This window comes from Mustela erminea, chromosome 12 (assembly GCF_009829155.1).
Source record: "Mustela erminea isolate mMusErm1 chromosome 12, mMusErm1.Pri, whole genome shotgun sequence".
Classification (NCBI taxonomy): domain Eukaryota; kingdom Metazoa; phylum Chordata; class Mammalia; order Carnivora; family Mustelidae; genus Mustela; species Mustela erminea.
Window position 1 is genome coordinate 52,841,670 of NC_045625.1, and position 24,940 is coordinate 52,866,609.

The following is a 24,940-nucleotide window of genomic DNA, read 5'->3' on the forward strand; positions in this document are numbered from 1 at the left end:
CAGGGTAGGAAAGGATTTCTTAGATGAGACACAATAAGCATAAAACATGTAGGGAAAGGCTTTTGAAAGAACATTTTAAATATTTTTATTAAATTTCAGTCAGTTAACACATAGTGTAATATTGATTTGAGTTGTACATACAGTGATTCAACAGTTCCATACAATACCCAGCGCTCATCACGACAAGTACACTCCTTAATCCCTATCACCTACTTCACCCCTGTCCCTTCCCTCTGGTAGCCATCAGTTTTAAACATTTTGAATATTAAAATGAAAACTTCTGGGGCGCCTGGGTGGCTCAGTGGGTTAAGCCGCTGCCTTCGGCTCAGGTCATGATCTCAGGGTCCTGGGATCGAGTCCCGCATCGGGCTCTCTGCTCAGCAGGGAGCCTGCGTCCTTCTCTCTCTCTCTCTGCCTGCCTCTCAGTGTACTTGTAATTTCTCTCTGTCAAATAAATAAATAAAATCTTAAAAAAAAAAAATGAAAACTTCTGGGCTCCTGGGTGGCTCAGTTGTTAAGTGTCTGCCTTCGGCTCAAGTCATGACCCCAGGGTCCTGGGATCAAACCCCATACCAGGCTCCTCCCTTGGTGGAAAGCCTGCTTCTCCCTCTCCCACTCCCCCACCTATGCTCCCTCTCTTGCTGTGTCTCTCTCTATCAAATAAATAAATAAAATCTTAACAAATAAAATAAAATAAAATGAAAACTTCTGGACAAAAAAGACCTCGAATATGAATGAAATGATGTCACAAATAGGACAAAGATATTTACAACTTACACACAATTGAGAAGGTGATAGTATCCAGAATACTTCTTGAACTTCTACAAGTCAATTTAAAAAGGAAAAGAAGTCCTATATAAAAAATCCTATATAAAAATGGTCAAAGCACGTAAATAAGTGATTCCTGAAAGAGGAAGCAAGAGAAGCAAATCAATGTATGCAAAGACGACCAGACTCAGTTATAAACAGAAAAGTGCAAATTAAAAAAAAACACCAAAAAAACCCCCAAACAAAAAACACCAAACCAAAAAACCCAACCTGATATTGTTTCATAAGCAACATTTTTAAAGAGGCAAAATGAGACAAAATTTTTAAAGGTTGATAACTTGCACTGGAACGTTAAGTACTCTCACACAGTGCTAGGGCACATGTAAAGTTGCGCAACCAGTTTGGAGGGTAATTCGGCAATATTTAGTGGAGTTGAAAATGTTCATATCCTTCAATGCAAAAAAAATCCATTTCTAACTCTGTATCATCAAAAAACCTCTCCTTTCCTTGCTCAAGGAGACATGTGCCTAAAAGTTCATTAAAGGGTTCCTTGTAATCACAAAAACCTGGAAGCCATCTGTATACTCGTTAACGGGAGAATGGATAAATCTTGATACGTTCATATAAAAGGATACTGAACAGTGATGAAATGAATGGCCTATAGCTACACGGATCAACATGGGTAAATCTTTTTTTTAATTTAAAATTTTATTTTTTTTAAAGATATTTATTTGAGAGCGAAAGACAGGGAGAGTGAGAAAGCAGGAGGGGAGTGAGGGGCACAGGAGGAAGCGGACTCCCCTGCTAAGCTGAGAGCCCGAATGGGGGCTCCAACTCAGACCTGAGATCATGACCTCAGCTGAAGGCAGATGCCCAAGGACAGAGCCACCCAGGTACCCTGGTAAGTACATTTTTTTAAAACTTTGTAAAATGTCTTCTTTTTAACCCCTGTCCCTATTAACAATTGTTCCTCCTTCCTTCCTTCCTTCTTTTTTTTTTCTTTTCTTTTTTTTTTTTTAGCCAATTGGAAACCTCCCAAGCATAAGAACTGCTAAAACAGCAGTTCTTCCCACTGATTAATGTCTTACCAGTTGAACTCTTTTTTGTCCAAGGGGGTCCATAGACTCTTTGCTTTGGTTGTATTAGATCACACTGGTGAATCTATAAAGCATCCAATTTAGATCTGTTTTTCCCCTTGATGCAGACTGCTAGGACCCCTTTATTTAAAACACTTTATTTATTTTTTAAAATTTTATTTATTTATTTGACAGAGAGAGAGATCACAAGTAGGCAGAGAGGCAGGCAGAGAGAGAGGAAGGGAAGCAGGCTCCCTGCTGAGCAGAGAGCCCGATGTGGGGCTCGATGTGGGGCTCGATGTGGGGCTCGATGTGGGGCTCGACCTGAGCCGAAGGCAGAGGCTTAATCCACTGAGCCACCCAGGTGCCCCCCCCCCGCCCAGTGCTCATCTTAACAAGTGTCTTCCTTCCAGCTCTCTCATTTCCCCTCGCTCCCATACACTCATCTGTTTTGTTTCTTACATTCCACTCAGGAGTACAGTCATAATGTATTTATCTTTCTCTATCTGACTTATATCACTTAGCATAGTACATTCTAATTCCATCCACATCTTTGCAAATGGCAAGTGAAATGACTTTTTCTTTTTTAATTTTTAATTTTTTAAAAGATTTTATTTATTTATTTCACAGACAGAGATCAGAAGTAGGCAGAAAGGCAGGCGGGGCGGGTTGGCAGGGGAGAAGCAGGCTCCCTGCTGAGCAGAGAGCTCAATGCAGGGCTCCATCCCAGAAACCTGAGATCATGACCTGAGCCGAAGGCAGAGCATTTAACCCACTGAGCCACCCAAGCACCCCGCGAAATGACTTTTAAATGGTGGCCCCACTGACCAAATTTTTTTTCCCTCCTAATTACATTAACAACTGTTTTGTTCTGTAATGAGCCTTTTCAATTCTGACTGCCCTTGGATACTTACCAAAAAAAAAGCCAAATCTAGTTCCAACTCAGAACAATTGAATCAGAATCTCTGAGATAGAGTCAGTTTGGGCCATTTTTCTGTCCCCATAACAAACTCCTCTTCTTCCTCTTCTCTTTCTTCTCATGGAGCTTAAGAAATAAAAATTAATAATGCATCTGAAGTTCATGATGGGGCCCCCTGCTTCTACAGAAGTGACCACTGTCCTGACTTCTTTTTTAACTTAGTAGATTTTTAGAAACCTTTTGATTTACAAGGCTTGTTTTCCTTCTTGCTACCTTCCAAGCACATATATTGATGCTGCCAAACAAAGAGTAGCCCTAAAATTATTTCTTCTTTTGAGAAATGTCCATAGACAGATGATCACTGTAATCAGGACCTGTTGTTTCTACTACAATTTCCTTACAAACTGGTTTGCTATATGCAAAGTCAACCCAGGCTAGAGCTAAATCAGCTATTTAGTCCTTCATGGCTATTTTCGTCCCATAATACTATGTAGTAGGAATGAAACTGATTGCAGATATTTTGAGAGTAAAGAAAGTCTATTGAGAATTGTTGACAAAGTATGAAGTTTCCCCATTTAAGTTATATTTCTCAAGAAATAAGCTTCCAACATGGTTTATAAAAGCCAAGAAGGTGTGGTCCCAGTGAGAGTGGGACACTCCCTGGTTGCTCTGGGCTGTTCTAGGTCCTATGGTGAATGGACATGCATAATTGATATGAGTAATTGAGTTCTATGAGTAATTGGTATTTGAATGAAAGAATACACAATTCTCTGGGATATTAACTGCAAGACACTAGACACTTTAGAATAAGACAATTAAGATGAAAAGCAAAGATCTGTAGCCAACATAAATGATTAAAAGAAACTAGGGAACTTGTTTTTAAAAGGGTGATGGGGAAAATGTCTCTGACATTGGAGAAAGCCATTCTCTGAGGTTCAGGGTATTCAAATATGAGAGTGAAAGGAATCAGAGTACCCCACCCCCGAGGACACTACCTTTGCATATTTACTTTGAGCTGAAGACAGCTGAGAATCAACAGATGCAGAGAGAAGCCTCCTCAGAACTTCCTTTGTCTAAGAGCAGAAACTTCTGGAAAACGAGGATTGCCATAAATCCCCTCTCCTGGGAAGTTTTGTAGAAGAGTTCTGCGAACAGAAATATTCCGCAGATGGAAAGCGGGCACCTAGATGGAGTTGCACACACAAATCTTATTAAAATGACCCTTATCTTTCATTAGTTTCCCTGTATATTTACCTTTCCACAATTTACTGTCCCTAGAAGGAATCATTTTTTTCTGTCTCTCTTTTTCAAAAATTTATTGCCCTTTGTTAAAATGGTATATAAGCATCTAGGGCTTTTGGGGTTTTCATTCCATTCCATAAGACCCACCCCCATATGCATACATAGTAATCTTTTTCTCCTGTTATTTTTTATTTATTTATTTTTTTTAAGAACACATGAGCAGGAGGAGGGGCAGAAGGAGAGGAAGAAGCAGACTCCACGCTGAGTGGGGAGCTTGACATGGGGCTCAGTCCTGACCTGAGCTGAAGGCAGACACTTAATGGACTCAGCTACCTAGGTGCCCCTCCTTTTATTTTGATGGAAGTTGGAAAAAAAAAAAAAGGGTTTTCTGCCATGACCTGGAAAAAAATATAATGAAGTCTGTGGCAGAACACTTTCCAAATCCCTGAGTTGTCAAAATCATAGGCAGAACCCATGTTGAAGAGCTTTTGTGACAACTGAGAATTCATCCTGGTAGCACAAGTAACCAATCAGAACAGACCATCTTGTGTAATCAACCCACTGTTTTCAAGTGTGAGTAATGTAATGTACCATTATATTTCCAGTAATGGGGAGGGGGGGAGAAAAAGAAGCATAGTAGTAACCTGGGCTCATACTGTGGCTTCTCCAAAACTTTTTGGGCCCTTCCAGGATTTTATAAAATCAGCTATGAGCAACTTTTGGCTTTATCCAAAATGAATAATCTTGAGGCTATGAAATAAGAGACAAAATCTGAAGGGAGTTACCTCAAAGAGAAATTATCATTAAAATATATGTGGACCAATGACAACATTACGAGAAATGGTTCACTGTCTCCTAAAACAATTTAGCTAATATTCATTGAACATTTATTGGGTGTCTACTGTATGCCACAAATTACAAAGTTCTCGAAGACGCAGACACTCATTTGGATGTCTCCTAACCACTAGTATGTGGCAAAACTAGTCTTGGGACTGAGAGCTGCTCTGACGTGTGAGCCAGGACTGGATTCCTAGCACATTTCAGGCACACTCACTGCTGGACCTTTATCCCCAGTGTTTTTTGGCAGACATTTCTTGTCTACACCAGTCAGCAGTGTATCTCCATCCCCGTCTCACCGGTTGACCTATTAGCAAGAAGTCCAATTACCTCAGGGGTATTTTTCTTTTCTTCGCTTTACTTATCTGCATTTCCAGATTTTTTTTATCACACAAGACATTGCTTTCGTAATAAGAAATAAAGTCGTTTTAATTTTAAAAACCTAATGAGAGAAGAGCAATGTTTAACCACTTGACCATGATTTATAGGCATGAAGACAGCTCCATGCCCAGGGGAGGAGTTGTGAAAGAAGACTCTTATCACTGAGTAGAGCACCATGGTGTTTGCATGTGGGTTTACTTGTTTCCACAGTAGCAGCCAGGGCATCTGAGAACAGGTGGGTTGACTTCTCTGTTGACTATAGGCCCATGATCTTGTAAATTAAGTTCTTGCCCTATGTGGCTTTATGGGACAAATGACAGAGAGAATTTGAACCAAATAAAGATTATCTAAAGAACAAAATAATCAAAACAAAAATATGGAAAATTTTGTTTAAAAATTACTCTGTAAATAATTACATATCCTACCCCCAAATTTGTCTAAGTGCAAAGGGATACAAAATTTCCCAGAAGAGATGGTCCTATTGCTTCTTGCTCTGTGTTTATCTAAGTAAGAAATGATCAACTAACAGTTGCTGAGTTTTATCTTATTCAAATTTAAATTATACCTCAACACTTTGAGTAAGTTAATAAAACACTGGTTTATACTCAGCTGTTAGGGGAGTTCCTGAGGAAAGTAAGCCTGTGGTGGCTAAAATAAATCTTTGTAACCAGAATATGTTTTTCCTTTGATTCTCTGCCTTTAGTACCCATACCCCTTGGACAAGCCAGAAGGTTTTTTTCTTCATTCACTCAGGAGCTATTAATGGGGTGCTCCCTAAATGCAAGATTACCTGCCTGTTGAGTATAATAATTAAGCAAGCATTGTGTTTATAAATTTAAAGCATGTCATAAGGAATTTGACTCTGACTCGGTTTCCCAAACGTGTGACTAGCCAATTTAGGACTTTCCCTAATAAAAGTGAATCATAAACCTGTACTTCATTTGTTGAAGGGTGTAAAACAATGTCAGCTTTTTGGGGGAACGGTTACAATGTACCTTTACTTTCTTTCTTTTATAGAAAAAGTTTCCTTTTTTTGGTCCTTGTTCAAACCTAATCCTTGTACTTCTGGTCTCTTCATGGTAACCAGTTCAATGAATTTTCATTGATATCCTCCCACTTAATGTAACACAGACTACACATTACATGCTCTGGCTGGTGGTGGGGTTCAAAGACAAAGGCAGCTCCAGCAGCTCACACAGGTTTGGCAAGTGAGATGACACATGTAAACTGGAAGTAATGGGAGGAATAGTCCATTGGGAAGAAGGGATGTTGGGGAAGGAGTCCTAGAGGAACACCGGGCTGCAGTGTACCAGGTTTTTGTATCTGATTTTTATACTGATTTCAAGAGGGAGATGTGAAACACTTCAAAATTAACACCCCTAAAACTGAACTCATTAACTTCTTTCCCATATCTGTCTTCCTATGTTTCTACTCTGAGGACCATCCTCTCCTGTCACCTCTGCCCATAATCATTGGAGACAGAGGCCAGGGCACCACCCCAGGATCTCTTTCTTCCTCTTCCCTGACCTTCTTCAGGAACTGGAGCCAGCCTGCTGGGATCACACTGTGGGGTTGACACTTTGGACTGGCCATGGATTTCTGTCCTGTCTCCTGGGAAGACAGAACAAGGTAGAAATTCTGCCTGGAGGGGCGCCTGGGTGGCTCAGTCATTAAGCATCTGCCTTCGGCTTAGGTCGATCCCGGGATCTTGGGATCGAGCCCCACATGGGGCTCCCCGTTCGGCGGGAAGCCTGCTTCTCCCTGTCCCACTCCCCTGCTTGTGTTCCCTCTCTCACCGGGTCTCTCCCTGTCAAATAAATAAATAAAATCTTAAAAAAAAAATTCTGTCTGGAGAAGTTGAGTATGCAGCTAGTAAGACGGGATTGAGCTCAAGACAAAGATGAAAGCTACAAACAAGGATTGGGGTTGGAGGCTGGGGGGTCGAAACCAAGATAGTCTAGGAGTGAACAGCAGGCTGAGAAGAGTGGATCAGAAGTGAGATTTTTTAACAAGGGCGGGGCAGGGCTCCACTTCCCTTTTAAGTCAAGGTAAGCCATATTACTGATCGGTACAACAGCATGAATGGAGTCTCTGTATCCTTAGTTGCAGCATTTAGAAGAAGCTCTGCTCTGGTGATTGGTCTATGAACACAAAAATGTTGTCAGAATTGAGAATCATTAAAAAAGAAAGAAAGAAAGACAAGCAGATTTTAAATATTTATTCAAGTTAAAACATTGATTTTCCAAACTTGTAATAGAGGTCCAAGACCTCCCCTTCAGATTTGAGTCTGCCATTGGAATTCCCACCCACTGTCTTGCTTGAACCATCCCCTTAATTTCTACCATCACAAAGTTCTTTTTTTTTGTTAAACTTTTTAAAAAAATGGTTTCCTCACATTACTACCTTTTTTTTTTTTTTTTTTTAGATTTTATTCATCTATTCATGAGAAACAATGAGAAAGTGAGGCAGAGAGAGAAGCAGGCTCCCCACAGAGCAGGGAGCTGGATGTGGGACTCGATTCCAGGACCCTGAAATCATGACCCTAGCCGAAAGTGGGCACCCAGCCAACTGAGCCACCAGGACACCACCCTACCACCATAAAGTTCTAGTAGGCAGTGTGGGCTGTCATCCAAACTCCAAAATGCCACACAAAGACCTGGACCTTCTGTCAGTGTCTCATGCTTACTGCAACAGAGTTCATACCAATAGTACCACCTACAGACCTGACCCATAGCCACTGTTCATATGCCACTGCTTTGCTATCTGCTAGTCCCTCAGGGGAAACCCATCTCCACCCAAGAGGGCCTGGTAAATTCTTCCTACTCAATGCTTTATTTATTTATTTGTTTGTTTGTTTGTTTTCATCTTATTTTTTATTTTATTATTTATTTATTTATTTGACAGAGAGAGAGAGAGAGGGAGAACATAGTAGGGGGAATAGAAGAGGAAGATGCAGGCTCCACGTCGAGCAGAGAACCCAAAACAGGACTCAATCCCAGAACCCTGGGATCATGACCTGAGCCGAATGTAGAAGCTTAACTGACTGAGCCACCTGGGTGCCCCCAAACATCAGTTTTTAAAATGGTTTCGGAGAAACACTGGATGGCTGACTGATGTGTTCTCTAAAACACGGGTATCCATGTTATTGGTAAGGGCAGCTGAAGGGAGTGTGGAGTAGTGAGGGGGAAGGACTTTCCAGGAGAAGGGGACAATTTGGGCAGGAGTTCCCAGGTTGGAAGTGGTGCATCTGAGTGTGTGAGGAGACTCAACTGAGAGGTAGGAACACCAAGAAGTGAGGTCAGATGACAGAGCCCCTGGAAGACTGAGTGGAGAAATATGAATTTAGTGCTAGAGAGGGAAGTGTTGATGCTTCACTTGCTGACTTCCTGACTATGGCCACAACTCGCATATTCAAGAACATCTTGTATTTCCAAAGCAATTTAAAGAATGTGTGCAGGATGTGGTAAGAGGAAACACCAGGAGGCCAGCCATATTTGTTTTCTTCTGTGGAAAAGAGACCTAAGTGTTCAGCACAGTGTTCCCCTCTGACACAGTGTGTGACCCTAAAGGGTATGATGAAATTGCTAGTCATATGTTCCTTCTGTGAATTCATATTGTTGACAAGTCCTATGTCCTACCCCCAAGTCCCCCCAGAATTACAGAAACCCATGACTCTCTAATGGACACCAGATCCAGGTGTCTGCCCTTGGGCAAAAATAACTGAGCAATTGTAGATTATTTTATTTTAAGCCAGCTACTGGGAAGAATTTCAGTTTCACCAGGGAACCATTGTGACTTGGACTTACCTTTGTTGCATTTTATTTTTGGGGTTTAGGGGGTGAAGGTAGAGGGAGAGGGAGAGAGAATATTTTTTTAATCATTAAAGACTTTATTTATTTATTTGACAGAGAGACACAGCAGAAGAGGGAACACAAGCAGTGGGAGTGGGAGAGGTAGAAGAAGAAGCAGGCTCCTGTGGCGAGTAGGGAGCCTGATGTGGGACTCGATCCCAGGATCCTGGTATCATGACCCAAACCGAAGGCAGATCTTAACTGACTGAGCCACCCAGAAGCCTCAAGAGAGAGAATCTTAAGCAGGCTCCATGTCCAGTGAATAGCCTCGATCTCAAGACCCTGAGAACATGACCTGAGCCAAAATCAAGAGTTGACGGACTGAGCCACCCAGGCGCCCAGTCCTTACCTGTAAAACGGCATCCTTTGATTATAGTTTGTATTGTTTCAACTCCAACTATTTCCGATTATCTAGATAGTTTCTAGGTGCAATAAGCACACATTTAGGGGAGAGTCCCCTGGGTTTTCTGCCTCCCCTTTTACCTCTTGGAGTCTCATTAGTGTTCAAGAGCCTTGAGGTCAGGAACTGTGTATGTGAGATGAGTCACTGCTTCCCTCGGAAGCTTTGCAGGGCATTCAGTTTCATTCTTCACAGAGAACATACCGCCTTGTCATTAATAATAAGCCTCAAATTCTTTTTTTTTTTTTAAATTTTATTTTTAAGTAATCTCTACACCCAGTGTGGGGCTTGAACTCACAATCCCAATACCAAGAGTGGTGCACCCCACTCACTGAGCCAGCTATTGTTGCTCCCCTGCCCCCTCCCCCAACTCTGTTAAGAGAGGCAGACTAAATTTGAGTTTGCAGCCAAATGCCTCATTCTGTGGGGTTATGATTGCGCTTTTTTCTTCTTTACCAGAGATTGCTCAGAGCAATGTTTTTCCCCAACCATTCTGAATTCCACTCACAAAGCTGTATGGAAATCTAAGAACTGCAAAACGAAGGAATGAGTGTGTAAGCTTGTGTGAGTCGTATGTATGTGTGTCTAACATTCTATGTTCCCTGACCAAGAGTTTGCGACTGTCCTGGAATTTTTTGAGTGTGTGTCAGAGGGATGATCAAAACACCTAATTGAAAATATTCTCCTTGGGACTCCTGGGTGGCTCAGTCAGTTAAGTGGCTGCCTTTGGCTCAGGTCATGATCCTAAAGTCCTGGGGTCAGTCTCCCTGCTCAGCGGGGAGCCAGCTTCTCCCTCTCCTTCTGCTCCTGCCCCATGCTTGTGCTCTCTTTCTCTGAAATAAATAAATAAATATTTTAAAAAAATTCTTCTAGGCATACCATGTTCATCCCAAACCTTAATTAGTGATATAAATTTGAGTGACACTAAGCATTATAAATAATATTCAGGTTTGTTTGTTTTTTTTCCTTTAAAGCCAGGTCGATTTCTTTCTCATATCTTCAGGAAGTGTTCTTTTTGACAAGAAAACACAACATGTTCCTCATTAGGTTGCTCTTGGTCACTTTTTGTTATTTCTAGTACAGGCAGTCTCTACTTTTGTACATAACATGCTCTTGGAAATGTGTTTGTAGGTTGAGTACCGGAAGGTCAAGTGAGAGACTCACATGCAAGAAAGAGCATTCCACTCCCTGGGGCCTAAAATATGTCAGGTGTTCGCAGGCAGGTGGGCACCTTGCCCTGGGGTGAGGGTGAGGGAAGCCAGAAGGTGCAGGAGGGTGCTGGGCTCAGTCGAGAAGTGCTAGACGGACTCCCCAGAGCATGGGGACATGGGGGTTGAGGGGAGGAGTAAGCTCTAGGGCTCCAGAGGCCAGGCACTGTGGGGTCTGTCATCCTTGGAGGTCAGGTAGAGACAGCAGTGTGGCTGTGATAGGACCTGGAGGAGGGGTGTCTATTCTGATCTGAATGGTGATACCATATGTGAAGACAAACATCTTTCTCCTTTTTGCCTCTACAGTGACAGTAGCTTATAGGTGATGTCATTATGCGAGAACTTGAAACCCTCATTGGCCAGCTGATACGTCAGATCCAGGCAGATGCTTTAGCAGTAGGAGTACATTAAAATCGAAGACGATTTGGGGCACCTGGATGGCTCAGTAAATAATGTAAATATAGCGCAGATAATATAAAGTACAAGTTAAGTCTCTTGCCTGACTCCTAATTCTATCATTCAGTTCTGTCCTAAATAAGCCTCAGAATGAGTCACAGCTAACAGTTTCTTGGTATATTCCTACAAAGTCGTTTCTGAATGGGCATGGAATGTTATGTTTTTGTGAAATAGAATTTAAGCATAGTATAGTATTTTTGACACAAATGATCATAAGAGAGATAATTAAAAATTTTAATATTCTATCATTTCTTTGAGAACTAATATATTTAAAGTATAATTTTGAGTTTTATTTTTTGAGATTTGTTTTGATTACATATTTTAAAGAAAGGTGAACAAAGCTAGAGCATTTTCCAGGCAGTGCTCTATTAGTTAGTATGTTGATAAACTAAGATTTTTTTTTTTTAAAAATATAATAATAAACTCTTGTTGTTTTTTTTTAACACTGATTTTTTAAAAAGACTTTATTTATTTGACAGACAGAGATCACAAGTAGGCAGAGAGGCAGGCAGAGAGAGAGAGAGGAGGAAGCAGGCTCCCAGCGAAGGAGAGAGCACAAGGTGGGGCTTGATCCCAGGACCCCGGGATAATGACCCGAGCCCAGGGCAGAGGCTTTAACCCACTGAGCCACCCAGGCGCCCCTAAGATCTTTTTTTTAATATATTAAAATAGGAAAATAGGTACGTATTTTAAAATTTTTCTCTTAAAGATTTTATTTTTACATAATTTCTTTTTTTACTTTTAATTTTAAAATTTCATAAAATTTTAAGTAATTTCTACACCCAACATGAGGCTTGATCTCATGACTCCAAGATCAAGCGTTTTATGTTCTACCCACTGAGGCAGTCAGGCACCTCTCACTTTACAGTTTTTGAAAAAGAACACAGAACTATAAAGAAATTAAGAATGATCTGGAATCCTATCACCCAGAGATGACTCGACCACTATCACTATTTAATAATTCTTTTGTTAATTAAATTAGCAGAAAACATCCTTACCCTGATAAAATTGTAAGACACTGCAAGCAAGGATTATTTTGATTGTCCGCAGTATGTACCTGACAAGCATTTGCTCTTGTCTCTGTCTCTCTCTCTCCTCCTCCTTCTCTTAAATGAGTTACCGTGCTGATAAGGTACATGTGATGTTTGGTAAGCATGTGTTGACCAATGAATTAAGTAGGACAGTTGATTTCACGTATTATTTCAAAAAGTATATTTGTTGAACAAAACAATTATAGTCCCTGCCCTCATGCAATATTTAGTCTCAGGAGTGACTAACAGTAATAAAATAATTATATAAACAAATACATAGAAACTGTAACAAATGCTCCAAATGAAAAAGGGCATGAAAGACGTATAACAGGGACCTGATGAAGCTAGACGGGCCAAGAGGGTTTTCCTGGAAAAGTGGTTTGTCAGTGTAAGAGTCATAGTGACAAAGACTGGGGGAAGGGGCTTGTGGCGTAACATATGCAAAGGCCCCAAGGCAGACGAGCCAATAGAGAAGATTCGTGTTCTGAGGCACAGAGAGTGGATTGGAATAGGCTTTACAAATTAAAGAGAGACCAGAGAAGAGAGGCCACATTCAAGATGTGGGTGTTTTTTTTTTTTTTTTAAAGATTTTATTTATTTATTTGACAGACAGAGATCACAAGTAGGCAGAGAGGCAGGCAGAGAGAGGAGGAAGCAGGCTCCCCGCAGAGCAGAAAGCCCAATGCGGGGCTCAATCCCAGGACCCTGGGATCATGACCTGAGCTGAAGGCAGAGGCTTAACCCACTGAGCCACCCAGGCGCCCCTGTTTTTTTTTTTTTTTAAATATTTTATTTATTTATTTGACAGACAGAGATCACAAGTAGGCAGAGAGAGAGAGGAGGAAGCAGGCTCCCCGCCCGGCAGAGAACCTGATGCGGGGCCTGATCCCAGGACCCTGGGATCATGACCTGAGCCGAAGGCAGAGGCTTTAACCCACTGAGCCACCCAGGCGCCCCAAGATGTGGGGTTTTAACCTAAGAAGTGGTATGAAGCATGACACTTGGGTGGCTCAGTGAGTTAAGTAACTGACTGTTGATTTCAGCTCAGGTCGTGATCTCAGAGTCATGAGATGGAGCCCTGCATCCAGCTCTGCTTGGGACTCTCCCTTTCTCTCCCTCTGCCCCTTCCCTGCCCTGTTCTCTCTCTCTCTCAAATAAGTAAATAAATCTTAAAACAAACAAACAAAACCCGGTGTGAAGCCCTTGAGGATTTTAAGAAAAGAGGCATCAAAATTAGGTTTATGTTATGAGCATATCCTTGACTGCTTTGCAGAAAATGGTGGAAGGAAGCAAAAGTTAAAGCAGGGGGACCAGTTAGGAGGCTGTTGAAATAGAACAAGCAAGAGAGAGCAGGGACTTCAGCCGGGAGGGAAGTAGTTGAAATGGAGGTAAAAGTCAGGGTAATGGGACATGGCTAATGGTAATGGGTAATGGGGTAATGGGTAACGGTAAAGTATGAAAGGGCGAGGGAAGCACTAAGGATGACATCTTGGCATTTGGAATTCAAAAGTGTTAGGGCCAATAATGGAGAAAAAGAATTATGCACCCTAGCCAAATGGCATCTATTCCAGGGATGCAAAGCTGGTTCTGTATTCAAAATCAATCAATGTAATCTACCATATCAACAAGCTAAAGAGAAGAAAATCATATGATCATATCAGCTGATACAGGAAATGTATCTGATAACATTGAAAATCTATTCAGGGTGAAAAGTCTCAGCAAGTTAGTCATAAAGGGGAATTACCTCAAACTGATAAAGAGCATCAACAAAGAGCCTACAGCTAAGATCTTATTTCATGGTGAAAGGCTGAACACTTTCCTTCTAAGATTGGGAACAGGACGCCTGGGTGGCTCAGTCGGTCAAGTGTCTGCCTTCACTCAGGTCATGATCTTAGGGTCCTAGGATCCAGTCCCACATTGGGCTCCTTGCTCAGCAGGGAGCCTGCTTCTTCCTCTGCCTGTCATTCCCCCTCATGCTCTCTCTCTCTAACAAATAAATAAAATCTTAAAAAAAAAAAAAAGATACGACTGTGAACAAAGCAATATGCCAGCTCTCACCACTCTTATTCCACATCGTACTGGAAGTTCTAGCCACCGCTGTAAGCAAGAAAAACAAATAAAAGTCATATAGGATAGAAAAGAAGAAATAAGCCTGTCTCTATTTGCATATAATGTGATCCTCTTTGTAGAAAATTCCAGGGACTCCTGGGCAGCTCAGTCGGTTAAGCTTCTGCCTTTGGCTCAGGTCATGATCTTGGGGACTTGAGATCTCATCCTGTGAGGGTTTCCTTGCTCATTAGGTTGCCTGCTCCTCCTTCTTGTGCACTCTCTTTCTCTCTGACAAATGGATATATAAAATCTTAAAAAAAGAAAGAAAGAAAGAAAGAAAGAAAATCCCAAGGATTTTACAAGACTCCTAGAACTAATAAGTGATCAACACACACAACACTCAGAGCATTTCTACATACTAAGGATGAAAATGCAGAAATGGATATTAAAAATGCAAAACCATTTATGATTGCTCCAAAGAAAATGAATACTTAGGTATACACTTATTGAAACATGTATACGTTCTATATGCTGAAAATTACAAAATGCTGATTAAAAAAACGGAGAGACATACTGTGTTTTGGGTTGGAAGTGTTAACATGGTAAAGATGTCAATTTTTCTCAAATTATCTATAGGGTTAATGCAATTCCTGTCAAAATCCTAGCAAGCTTTTTGGCAACAGAGTGGAGATTATCCCCAAATTTGTGGAAAATCATAGTCCCTCAAATAGCCAAAACATTTTTTTTTTTTTTTTAAGATTTTGTTTATTTATTTGACAAACAGAGATCACAAGTAGGCAGAGAGAGAGAGAGAGAAGGAAGCAGGCTCCCTGCTGAGCAGAGAGCCCGATGTAGGGCTCCATCCCAGGACCCTGGGATCATAACCTGAGCCAAAGGCAGAGGCTTTAACCCACTGAGCCACCGAGGCACCCCAGCCAAAACATTCTTGACAAATAGATTATGGAGGAGAAGTCACTCTTCTTAAGACTTACTATGTATCTGCAACATTGTGGTTTTTGGTGCCAGGACAGACATACAAATCAATGCAACAAGACACAGAACCCAGAAATAGACCCACACAAATGATATTTGAAAGGTGCAAAAGTGGGTGCCTTAGTGGCTCAGTAGGTTAAGCGCCTCTATCCGGCTTAGGTCACGAGCCCAGGGTCCCGGGATCGGCTCCCTGCTCAGCAAGGAGTCTGTTTCTTCTCTACCCTTCCCCCCTGCTCATGATCTTTCTCTGTCTCTCAAATAAATAAATAAAATAAAATTAAAAAAAGATGCAAAGCAATTCAGTAGAGAAAGTATAGCCTTTTCAAAACTGGGTTTGAAGCTATGGGATATCCAGAGCCAAAAAACGAAACTCTACCCAAACAAAAGTTGTTCTAATACAAAAATTAAAATGGGTCATGAGCTGAAATATAAAACTACAAAACTCTGGGGAAAAAAACAGGAAAAAAATTTCGTGACCTAAGACTAGACAGTTTTCTTAGATGATTCATGAGAGGAAACACTGATCAAAATGAATTTATCAAAATGGAAAATTCTGTTCTGTGAGCACCCATGTGAAGAAGGTGAAGAGACAGGCTATAGAAAGGGAAAAACTCTATGCAAATCACATACCCAACAAAAGTCAGTGTCGAGGATACTCGCAGAACCCAAGAGCAAAGATAGACACAACCCAATTAGGAAAGGCACAAAGGCATGAATAGACATTTCACCGAATACAATATATAGAGGGCGAACAGACCTATGAAAAGATGTTCAACACCACCAGCATTTGGAGAATGCAAGTAAACAGTACAGTGAGTTATGATTAGTGTTCAAGAGCAAAAATTCAACCAAATAAATTTTAGAGATCAAATTAGTCGTATTGATATACAAGTCAGGCAATATCTCCTCTTGCAAATAAAAGGGAGTTCCAAAGGGCTACAGAAAAAGACAGGTTTTTTTAAAGGTAAAGTTGGAGTGGGGGAAAAAGAAATTATTAGTAAAGAAGCCATTGGTTGAGGAAGGTCGCCCTTCCAAAGGGCCTCTCATATATTTCCTAGTGTTGACGAGGAAATTGCCCCGTTGACTGGTTAAAGGTTACATTCCTGCGGGATTAAAACTGTAGTTAGGGAGGATGTTAAGTTGGTTTATTGACCTGGGTGGGGCCTTAACCTCAGTGACAACATTTTGGGCCTGTGGTTTTCTACGTACTGGTCGGAATGGCTGAACTAAAACATGGTGACACCACTCAAACGTTGGTGAGGGTTTGAAACAACTGGGTCACGCACACATTACCTGTGGTGATGTCAAATGGCAACAGCTGCAGTGTCTTATAAAACTAAACATCCCATTACCGTATGACCCAACAATTGCACTCTCAGGCCTGTAACCCAGAGAAACGATAACTAATGTTCATACAAAAACCTGTACGTGAACGGCCATAGCAGCTTTATTTGTAATCGCCCAAACTGGAGTCCTTCACCAGATGAGTGGTTAAACAAACTGTAGTTCACATCTCCCCTGGGGTACTGCTTAGCAGCAATAGAACAATCGATCCATACAAGAAACAACTTGGGTGAGTCATGAGAACATTATGTTGAATGAAAAAAGCCATTACTCCAAAATTACATACTGTATAATCCCACTCATATAACATTTTTGAAATGACAAAATTTTATTTATTTTTTATTATTTTTAAAAGATTTTATTTATTTATTTATTTGAGAGAGAGAGAGAGGGCACATGAGCAGGGAGAAGAGGTAGAAGCAGGCTCCCCGCTGAGCAGGGAGCCCCATGCAAGACAGGATCATGACCTGAGCGGGAGACAGATGCTTAACCGACTGAGCCACCCAGGGGCCAGAAATGACACAATTTTATTTTTATTTATTTATTTTTTAAAAGATTTTATTTATTTATTTGACAGACAGAGATCACAAGTAGGCAGAGAGGCAGGCAGAGAGAGAGGAGGAAGCAGGTTCCCCACTGAGCAGAGAGCCCGATGCGGGGCTCGATCCCAGGATCCCAGGATCATGATCTGAGCTGAAGGCAGAGGCTTAACCCACTGAGCCACCCAGGCGCCCCGAAATGACACAATTTTAGAAATGGATGACAGATTATTGGTTGCCTGGGGTTAAGGATGACGGTTGGGGGCGAGGAGGGATGGAACGGAGGTGGGTGTAGTTCTCAAAGGACAACCCAAGGGATCTCTGTGGTGTTGGGACTGACTGCTCAGCTAACTGTGGTGGTGGACCCACAAACCTACACATGCCAACAGCACTGCAGAGAACAAACTGCATGGACATATGCGAGGACAAATGAAATTAGGGACATCTGGAAAAGATCAGTGAATTTCACCAATGCCAATAACCTGGATGGGGTTCTGTACTCTAGTTTTGTTTTTGTTTTTAAATATATTTATTTGCGAGAGAGTGAAAGAGAGCACAAGCAGAGGGAGCAGCAGGCAGAAGGAAAGGGAGAAGCAGAGTCTCTGCTGAGCAGGGAGCCTGATGTAGGACTTGATCCCGGAACTCCAGGATCATGACCTGAGCCCAAGGCAGTTGCTTAACCAACTGAGCCACCCAGGTATCCCTATACTCTAGTTTTGTAAAATGTTACCATTGAGGGAAACTGAGTAAAGCGCACATAGAATCTCTCTCTAAAAAAAGGCGGGGGGGCCTGGGTGGCTCATTCAGTTAAGCATCTGCCTTTGGCTCAGGTCATGATCCCAGGGTCCTTGGATGGAACCCTGCTCAGCGGACAGTTTGCGTCTCCCTCTCCTTCTGACCCTCTCCCCACACTTATGTTCTCTCTCACATGCTCTGCTATCTCTCTCTCTGATAAATAAATAAATAATCTTAAAAAAAAAAAGTGGATAGCGAGAGTATTACTGAAAAGAACCATGGTCTGAGGCTATCAGAATTTTCTGAGTACATCAGAATAAACTAAAATTCTGGGCACCTGGGTGGCTCAGTCGGTTAAGCGTCTGCCTTTGGCTCAGGTCATGATCCTGGAGTCCCTGAATCAAGTCCCACATCAGGCTCCCTGCTCAGTGTGGAGTCTGCTTCTTCCTCTGACTCTCCCCTCTCATGCTCTCTCTCTCTCTCAAATAAATAGATAAAATTAAAAAAAGAGAATAAACTAAAATTCTTATGGCAGCACTCTGGACTTCAGGATATGACCCCAACTTCTATTTTTGGGCTGTCTTCCATAGCAAATTTGGGCAATCCCAGCATCTTAGCCCCTCTGAACTCCTTACCACTTCCCAAAATGCTTAGGGCATTCCAGAATATAGGGAGGGTGTGTGGCTCAGGGAATTAGTCCCCCAACCTGGCTACGTGTCAGAGTCTTACCCAGCATAGTGCAGGAATCAGGATATTTGCTCGGGCCCTGCAGTCATCCATGAACTTCAGTTCTCACCCTCAGTCTAGTAGCTTACAGAAGTACTTTTCCCAACAAAGAAAGTTCTCTCCTATTCTGGTGCTAGTGATTAAGATAAAGAATGTCACCTTTTTGCCTTCTTGAACCAGCTTTTCTCATTTCCTGCTCCCAGCTCTGCCCCTCCCTCCTCTCCTTCTCGTAAAGTTGCTTCCTTGGTAGGTTTCTTGTCCGTTCAGCCGGACAGAATTGCCTCCTTCTTTGAAATCCCAGTGCCCTTTTGTCAGTAGGTTACTCTCTGGACCATATTTTGGTTATTCATATACCAGTTTTATGTTTCTGGGGGCAGAGTTCGTCGTCCTTTAATCCTTCATACTGCTGGGAGCTGTTGAACCAGACGTGGATAAAATGCATTCCAGGTCCTTGAGGTGCTTACAACCTAGAAGGTTTTACCAGCAAAGCCCCTTGTCTTCCTTCTGCAAACTGTGGAGGAGCCAAAGATCAGTGTCCCATCCCAGTTTCTCCTGAGGCCCCAGTCATAGGAAGAGGCAGATTCAATCTGCAAAGGTGGTTTCTCTTCACACATTACTTTGTGTCTGTTTCACTCAAATTGCTGAATCCAGAAATTCTCCAGATGAACAGCCCACTTGGGGGAAGAGATGTGGAAGGTAAAATGGTTGATGTGGGAATTTCATCCCATCTTCCAAGTTAGCAAGTCTCCAAAGCTTTGATACATGAAGCAAAAACAAACAAAAAAATGTAAACATGCATTTAAATTATCTGCACACACACACACACACACACACACACACACACACACACACCCTCAAGAACAGGAAAGGAAAGAAAACTATATACAGTATTGCACTTTCTTTTTCTTTTTGGATTTTGCATTTACTAACATGAATAATGTAAAAGCAATCTAAAGTTGCAAAGTTTTGATTAATTTAAGAAGCCTACCACACACAGCCATGGTGGGTAATGGGAACGGTACAAATCTGAAAGCTACTATTTTGAAACTTACAGTGCACTCAGAAGAAAGATGGTGCTTTCATGGGTAAGGCATGTAGGGTGTTTTTTTTTTTTTTTTTTTTTTTTAAGATTTACTTATTTTAGAGCAGGGGGAGGGGTAGAGGGAGAGGGAGAAAGAAAATCCTCAAGCAGACTCTCGGCTGAGTGTGGAGTTAGATGCAGGGCTTGATCTCATGACCCTGAGATCATAACCTCAAAATCATGACCTGAGCCAAAATCAAGAGGCGGATGCCTAACCAACTGAGCCCAGCAGGCGTTCCTGGTGTATAGGTTTTTAATCTCATCTTATTTTCTTCATAAAGTTCCTTAACTGGCTACATTTTTCTCTAAAATTTCTGTATGGATTATATTAATGTCCATAGTGATAGTGTTATTTTTTTTTCCCCTTCTGTGTCAATTCACTCTTCTTTTGGTAGCACTTCCTCGATTTCTCTGGAGAAACTCCACTTCCCTGTCTCCACCCATAAGTGTCTTCCCTACTTCTTTACCCCCTGCCAGAATGAGGGCTCAGTAGACCATGGAGAACATCAAATCAGAATAATGTATTCCTCTGGTTCCCATCACTAGTTTCGGGTATGTGTTGGGTATGTGACTCAATCTGGTCCAATTACAGTGAATGCTAAGACTTGACAGAACTATTGAGACAATCATTCTTTATGGGGGAAGTTACTAAGAAAGAACTGGGTGGCAGGCGGAGTCCTGGCATGTGGCTCAGGGGTCCCCAGTCTAACCTAATACTAGAACTGCTGGCAGTGATTTTTCCAAAAAAGAAGAGACTGCTAGGAAATGTTGTTCACACAAACACACCAGAAACCAAACCAAACCAACCAAAACAGAGATGAGCTAGAAAGAGTCAGACTAACTGGTCTTACTTCAAAACTAGCTTGAGCCTCTGTATCCAGCACATACTGTGATTAATCCATTCTTGGACTTGCAACTCACGTAGGTTAAGAAATTTCCCGTTTTGTTTAAGCTAGCCTCATTTTTTTATCACTTTTAAGTCAAGATATACAGAGATAAGAACTTCAAAAAATAAATTTAAACTACAGACATTATTTTATCCTCAAATAATTAGAACTTTTACTGTCTGGTGATCCATCATAAGGTTTTGTGTTTTTTTTTTTTTTGTTTTTTCTTTTGTATTTTTTTGTTTGTTTCTCTCTCTCTCTCTCTCTGTTTTTTTTTTTTTTTTTTGTAAGGTTTTATTTATGGGCCGCCTGGGTGGCTCAGTCAGTTAAGTGTCTGCCTTTGGCTCACATTATGACCCCCTGCTTCTCCCTCGCCTCCCAGCTTGTAGAGAACAAAATACACAGTAGATGTATTTTGAAATCCCAGCACCCTTTTGTTATCTCTGTCTCTTGCTCTCTCTCTCTCAAATAAATAAAATCACTGTTATCTCTATCTCTTTCTCTCTCAAATAAATAAATAACATCTTAAAAAAAAGATTTTATTTATTTGAGAGAGGTAGAGAGAAAGCACAAGTGGGGTGGGGGAAGGGCAGAGGGAGAGAGAGAAGCAAACTCTCTGCTGAGGAGGGAGCCTGATGGGAGCCTCCATCCCAGAATGCCCTGATCACAACCTGAGCCAAAGGCAGATGCTAAGCGACTGAACCACCCAGGTGCCCCTCAACTTCAGGTTTGAGCAGTGCGAAATGTGGTGTCTTATATTAGTCAGGATACAGTGGGTTAGGCTGTTGGTAGATATTAACAACCCCTGAGTCCTCCAAATCTGGATTGCTCCCACTATATGTCCATTGCAAAGTGGTGCAGGGCTCTGTTCTGTGGTTCTGTAGACGGACACATCAAAATTTTCTATATTTTGGCCCATTTGCTAGAGCTAGTCACATGACCCCATTAACTGGAAGGTGAACAAGAAGCCGTCTCCCACATACCCCAAAGACAAGACCTAGATATAATTTGTTCTAGTAATTCTAGCACATGACCAGCCTTTTATTTTTAGATCACAACTTTGATAAGAATTATTATAATATAGGTAAAATGTACTAAGAATATTTATGTACTAGGTATGTAATATAGATTATTTTTACACTCCTTAGAACATATGTATGACTTATAATTGCCTTCATTTTCTATATGAAGACACTGAAGTTTAGTTGTATTATGTGACTTGCTAGGAGTCACAAAGCAGGGGAGCTTTTTGAACCCACGTTGGAATCTAGCTGCTTATCCTGTGCCAAACTGCCTCTGATGTGAAGGATCCACTGATGAACCAAGGAACTGGACTGAGTGAGATCAGCTGAAAATTCAAGATAGAAATGACAGGATGCGACTACCCAGATTCAGGTGGGTGGAGAGAAGAGACAGTACAAAGATGAAATTATAGGACTTGGTGATTGATTAAATGTTGGATTGAGAGGGGCGGGGTGCCTGGGTGACTCAGTCAGGTAAGCATTTGAGTTTTGATTTCCACTCAGGTCATGATCCCAGGGTTGTGAGATCAAGCCCTGCATCACGCTTCGTGCTAGGCATGGAGCCTACTTAAGATTCTCCCTCTCCCTCTGCCCATCCCGCACACTCTCTCCTCTTTTTAAAAAAAAAGTGTGATTGTGGGGCAGTAATGAGCCAACAATGACTCTTGACTGTTACAGACGTTTGGGAGGGGTTTGACATGCCCTGAGAAGTGTGGGAGGAGATGTCATGCTGGCTGACAAAACTCGGATTTGGAAACGGGGTAGAGGTCAGGCCGGAGAAGCCGACTTGGAAATTCTATACTTAGATGAGACTTTACATGTGCATTGGATAAGATCCTGCAGAGAGAAGACAGCATGGGATGAGAAGAGTGTGCTGACAATTTTTTGGGTGGGGGCCAGGGGAAATATGGGATCCTATAATTCCCAGGGAAGAAAGACAATGAGGAGTAAAATGATCATAAGGAGTAGAGTGCATCTACCTGGACCTCTGTCTCCATTGCAGTATGGACTTCATCCATAACAAATTCCCTCTTATGAGACAGTGTTCATCTCTGTTGGTTAGAGCATGCCCTAACTAGAATTTTACCATTAGACGTACTTTTTTTTTTTTTTCAATCTGGATATTAATGATATTCAGTTTTAATCTTTTGGACTTTAAGAGTGGACCTTCAACGGAAAAGATTAAAAACCCGCTTGGAAGCACTGAATCTAAATTTTTTTTTTTTTTTTAAGATTTTATTTATTTATTTATTTGACAGAGAGAGAGATCACAAGTAGCACTGAATCTAAAACATAAAAGAAAGACAATATGCCGTCTTTAACATCATAGGAAAGACAAAACTGGGAAGAAGACGGCAATTAAGATAGTTTCAAAATGGGATTGGGGTGGTGCGTGGTAAACTCCCCAATTGTCAACGAGGCTGAAATTCTAGTTCCTCTTCCATTTTTTACTCTTCTCTTTTTTGGGTTTTCTTCAGCATTAACTGCTCTTGGAAGTCTTCACCAGTTAGAGCAACCTGGTGAGCAGTCCTCTTCAAGCTCCTTTGGTACTCTGAATTTACCTTTGGAGAATTTACAAGATGTGTGTAACCAGAGGCATATTAACTGTTAATACCATGAAGCTAATGAGATTTAAATGTCTGGGTTCCTCGCTTGATCAGGTCACTGTGGGTGCTGGGAGTTGCAGGGTATTTCCAAATGTGAAGGTGAAGCCAGTTGCAACCAGGAAGCTTTTCTGTGAAAGCATTTCTGATAAATTGCCCAAAGATATGTCAGAAGATGGGGATCTGAATCTCCATGCCTCTAGCACTTAAAATTATTCACTTTCTCATTCTAAATATTCATACCTAATTTCATATTTCTAGTTTTGTACCCCTAATTCCTCTTTTGCTAAATCTTTATACATTTCAGGGCCACAGAAGGTGGCTTTGTCCTGTATAATTTTAATTATTAGTCAATAGTAAGTGAATTGTCCTGATTTAAGCCCCTTCTTACACCCACAGGTTTAGCATGGTGCCTTGCTCAAGGTAAGCCACATTAGGTGTTTTTTGAATGAAGAAATGTGGGGGAATAAATCACGAGTTAAGAAAAGTCCCAGAGTTTAGGAGAGACGATGTGGTTATGAGTTGTAAGAAATGTAACAGGGCCTTGAAGCACACGAAGAGCTCTGTGATGGGGAAGAGGAAAAAATTCTCAGGACTTTCAATTTCATCTGGGGAAGTCAGGCCTAGTAAATACCTTAGTTTTCTTTTCTGTTTGAAATATCAGTTGTTTGATACAGCAGAAGCTTCAAAAATAATTCATATATACCTTCCCTCCACTGGCTGCAGAATGCTACACTAAAAATTCATAAAGAGGAGGTTATAATAGAGCTAGGCTCTCTAGTATAAAATTTTACACTCTTCATTCAAGATCAGGTCAGAGAGATTTGCTTTAAGAATTTATGATGGGGCGCCTGGGTGGCTCAGTGGGTTAAAGCCTCTGCCTTCCGCTCAGGTCCTGATCCCAGGGTCCTGGGATTGAACCCAGCATTGGGCTGTCTGCTCAGCAGGGAGCCTGCTTCCCCATCTCTCTTTCTCTGCCTGCCTCTCTGCCTACTTGTGATCTCTGCCTATCAAATAAATAAATAAAATCTTTAAAAAAAAAGAATTTTATGTGATAGGAGCTTTCTTTAAGTTTTCTATTTAAGGCAGAAGGACAAGATAAAGAGGTTTTTAGTTCTATTTGATACTAAAGGTATCTGAAAGATGGTATCTATCAATTTTATGGGAGACAAAAACAGATAAAATTTAACTAAAACTAAAACAAACAAATAAAAAAAAACCAAAACAAAAAAAAGTTTACTAAAACTGATTTTCTGCTCCAAAATAATCCTTCAATTTCAGTTTTTGTAACTGAACACCTTCTCTCTTATCTTCTAATTAAGCTTTGTTTTTATGTAGATTTAAAAATTATTTTTGTTTTTATGTACATTTAAAAAATGATCAGTAAAAAAAGTGAGAACCACTGAGAAACATACATTTGAGTTGATTGTAGGTTAAGTGGATTTTAGGTCTAGGTATACTTGGGTTTGAGACAAAACTGTATAACAGAAAACAGAATAAAAATAAGATGAGAAAAAATGAGCGTATAATTATCTTCTTCATTGTTTCATCAACTTTTCACTGTCCATATTTAATTAATTGATAAATCATATCTCTAAGTGAATCTTCATTGGCTTTGGAGTGAAAAGCAGTCTATTAATTTGAAGTCTGATGACATTTCTTTATATTAGTTTAGATTAAAAAAAGGAAGGGGAAAAAACCCACTAAGAGTGGAAGTTTGGGAGAGTGAGGAGAAGGAGGAAAGATGAATCCTCTCTCTTCTGCCTTGAGAAAAATAAGAAGATCCCTAGA

General features: G+C 41.1%; 1 protein-coding gene across 3 annotated transcripts in view; it reads right to left on the minus strand.

Moving 5' to 3' along the window:
• The window catches only part of LOC116570249, a 49,251-nt gene that overhangs the window by 6,175 nt on the left and 18,136 nt on the right, over nucleotides 1-24,940 (minus strand). The window contains exon 2 of one of the 3 annotated variants that reach the window (XR_004277345.1): nucleotides 24,121-24,152. The exons of the other annotated variants lie outside the window; for them this stretch is intronic. The gene's annotated coding sequence lies outside the window, so the exon portion shown is untranslated. Of the gene's footprint in view, nucleotides 1-24,120; nucleotides 24,153-24,940 lie in introns of those variants that run through there. 3 annotated transcript variants of the gene reach the window in all.